This window comes from Salvelinus fontinalis, chromosome 35, assembly GCF_029448725.1.
Source record: "Salvelinus fontinalis isolate EN_2023a chromosome 35, ASM2944872v1, whole genome shotgun sequence".
NCBI lineage: Eukaryota > Metazoa > Chordata > Actinopteri > Salmoniformes > Salmonidae > Salvelinus > Salvelinus fontinalis.
The window spans coordinates 13,139,388-13,142,768 of NC_074699.1; the positions used below are offsets into that span (position 1 = coordinate 13,139,388).

The 3,381-nt window shown below is 40.4% G+C and overlaps 1 long non-coding RNA gene across 1 annotated transcript; it reads left to right on the forward strand.

Annotated features, from left to right (window-relative positions):
- The first annotated feature begins 367 nt into the window (after window positions 1-367).
- LOC129834973 (uncharacterized) lies at window positions 368-2,798 on the forward strand. Its single transcript, XR_008756341.1, has 2 exons — window positions 368-1,352; window positions 1,756-2,798. It is a non-coding gene; the product is annotated as an uncharacterized LOC129834973 (long non-coding RNA).
- Window positions 2,799-3,381: the final 583 nt, after the last annotated feature.

The following is a 3,381-nucleotide window of genomic DNA, read 5'->3' on the forward strand; positions in this document are numbered from 1 at the left end:
ATATGTTAAATCAGAGACATGTATATACAAAGGAAATGCCTGGTCTTCCTTTGACTATTGACATGCAGATTTTTTTTTTTTTTTTTTAAATACTCGAGATGCAGCCCTAGTTCATATCTTTGTCCAGTAGGTGTCAACAGAAACATTTTCAAGAGTTTTTCAAGTGAAATCAACCAGGTCAGATAAAAACAGATATAGAGGCATGATAGATGAATTGGTCAATTCATATTTATTATCAATTACATTAGACAGTATTATCAAAGATAGATTTTATTTCCAAAGGGGTAATGTGAACTTGCTGGTGATGTACAAAATACATTCTCAGTAAGGAGGCAAATAGAGGCCTTTTGAATTGAAAAATAGAATGTTCCTAACTGTTTTCTTGAGAATTATAAACCCTTGTGACAATATTCCAGTATGTTAAGTGTTAATGATCGTTTTTTGAGACCTTAATGTGTAAGGAACACATGTTCTGTGGGCGTTCACAGATGGGCTGTCATTTAGGCTGCTTCAGCCACCTGACAGCATGCCCAAGTAGACAACACTAAAACAAATGCTGGGTTAGAAACAACCCAATTATTTATTTATTTTTGGTAGCCCAGCACAGGGTAAATAATGGACAGAACACAAGCTGGGTTATTTTGACCCAGACAGTTGGGTTCCCAGCCAGCAATGGGGTGGCCGGACCTGATTGAATCAGTCCGGTATCGGGTGTCAGACTCGGCCCGGAATCAAAATGAATGACTGCCCAGAATCGGCCAAAGTACATCGGGCTGTTTCCGTCTACCGAAATTCAGCCATTTTACCAGAATCCCCCCAGAAGCGGCCCGATGCAAACGTAAATAAATGTATACAAAATCATCCGATTTAGTCATATTAAATATTACTATTATACATTGTATACATACAAATTATACCCATCTACAAAGTGTTTTTTTACACCCCCTTTTCGTCATATCCAATTGGTAGTTACAGTCTTGTCCCATCACTGAAATTCCTGTACAGCTTCTGGAGAAGTGTAGGTCGAGAGCCGTGCGTCCTCCAAAACACAACCCCGCCAAGCCGCACTGCTTCTTGACACAATGCACGCCAATTGTGCGTCGCCTCACATGCATGGACACTAGATAACGGTACATTTCCGCGTGTCGCTTAGGCCGCCTGTTGTGACTCGCTGGCAGCATATGGCAGCACATAGCATGTGCATCAAGAATTCAGCATAGCAAGTTCGTATGAAGGTCTGGTTATTAAATGGGTACATAGTTCAATAGTAATATCCTCTAAAACACTTTGGTGACAAACAAACTTTGCTCCCCTGTTTACAATTGTCCACGTGGCTGGGAGGACCTATTCAAGTAAGTAAATACATTTTGAAATTGTAAAAAAAAAGAAAAAAAATATGTATTATTAGTTAACTATCTAGCCAACTTCACATACTGCATAGATAGGTAGCTGGTGATATTTAATTCCCTTAGCTAGCTAACTTCATATTAGCTAGGTATCTTGATGTATTTATCACTGTAAAAAAAAAAAAAAAAAACTCCAAATGCATTTGTAGGTAGCTAGCTAACAGCCATGGAGGAGGTCAAAAGGATAGCAGGCCCAACTGCCAAAGTGAGAGAGTATGCTATTCTGGATAGGGCAGGTACTTTTGTGTAGTTCCTGTCCCTAGAAGTGAGGACGGAGATAATATAATATTCAGTGCGGTGTAATTTGACTACAATGGAGTCTGTTTCTTGTGTGGTTTTCTGTCCTCAGATAAAGAGAGCTATGAAAGTCTGTCTACATATGAAGAGCAGTGGTTCTCAGTCCTGGTACTGGGGACTCAAAGGGGACTCAAAGGGGTGCACATTTTTGTTTTTGCTTTAGCACTGCACAGCTGATTCAAATGATTAACTCCTCATCAAGCTACAAGTGGTATTTATGTATTCATTCGTGATGCTATCCTTGATATGATCCTGTTATTGCACAAATGTGTGCCCATGCATCTATCAATCCAATGTTATCATGATTTGTTATCAGGAATATTATACTTTAGTAATCCACAATGACCTGGTGATGTAACAGTCAAATAATTACATTGTCTTCCATATTCCTACAGATATCTTGTAACTGGAGATTACTTCGAAACGATTGCCTACAGTTAACGTGTAGGGCACTGCAGGGTTGGGTGACCATGGCCATCTGGGACTTTCTCCTGGAGGAATTCAGGTGTGTGAAGGCTACCAGTGTCCTGCATAACTTCATGTGAATGGACACGAGGACCAGGGGGGATCTGCAGCTCGCCGCAGTGTGCCAGAGGAGAAGTCTGCTGCTCTGCAGGATGTTTCAAGGATGGGGTCCAACAAAGCAACAAGAGACGCAATCCATGTGTGGGAGATTTTCACCTCCTACAATTAGACACCCTATTACCTACACACTCATGTCTCAATCTGATTGATGGATTGTGTTGTGCAGTAAGCAGGCTCAGGTGTATTACTGTCTCCTTCCACCTTCAAAGAATAGGCAAGAGGGCCAACCATGGAGAATAGTAAGACACTATATTATTTGTTTAACTACGCTATATTGTTTTGTCATCGTGTGTACGTTCATGTTTTTCAGCATAAAGTACTCAGCAGCCGCAGATTCCTGTTTTCCCTTTAACTACCTTATTTTCTCAATAACAGTCTCTCTCCTTCACTTCATCCCTCTTCTTCCTAAATCCTCTAGGTTATATCAGCTGTGTCGGTTTTGCATTTCATCTGATTAATATGATGAGTAACAATGTTAGAATAAAAAATAAAAACAAGGCTTAAACATGCTCTTTCTCGCTCTCTCACTCTCTAACCTTCGGGCCGACAAGACACTTATGTAATTGTGATGCACTGAGAGAATATTTGGGTAGCACTGTGATTCATTAATTATATCCCTGCTCCTATGTTCTTACCTCATTCCCTTTCTGTCTTTTACACCTCATCTTTCTTCCTCTGTCTTTACTATTCTCAACAGATGTTCATGTCACGCCCTGACCTTAGAGATCCTTTTTACGTCTCTATTTTGGTTTGGTCAGGGCGTGAGTTGGGGTGGGCATTCTATGTTTTGTGTTCTATGTTCTCTATTTCTGTGTGTTTGGCCGGGTGTGGTTCTCAATCAGAGGCAGCTGTCTATCGTTGTCTCTGATTGAGAACCATACTTAGGTATCCTTTTCCCACCTGTGTTTTGTGGGTAGTTTTGTGTCTGCACCAGACAGAACTGTTTCGTTCGTTCTCTTTGTTGTTTTGTTACTTAGTGTTCAGTTTTATTATTAAATCATGAACACTTACCACGCTGCGCTTTGGTCCATTTCTTCATGCAACGACCGTTACAGTTCATTGACGGAGAGATTGAACTTGTATTTATAACACT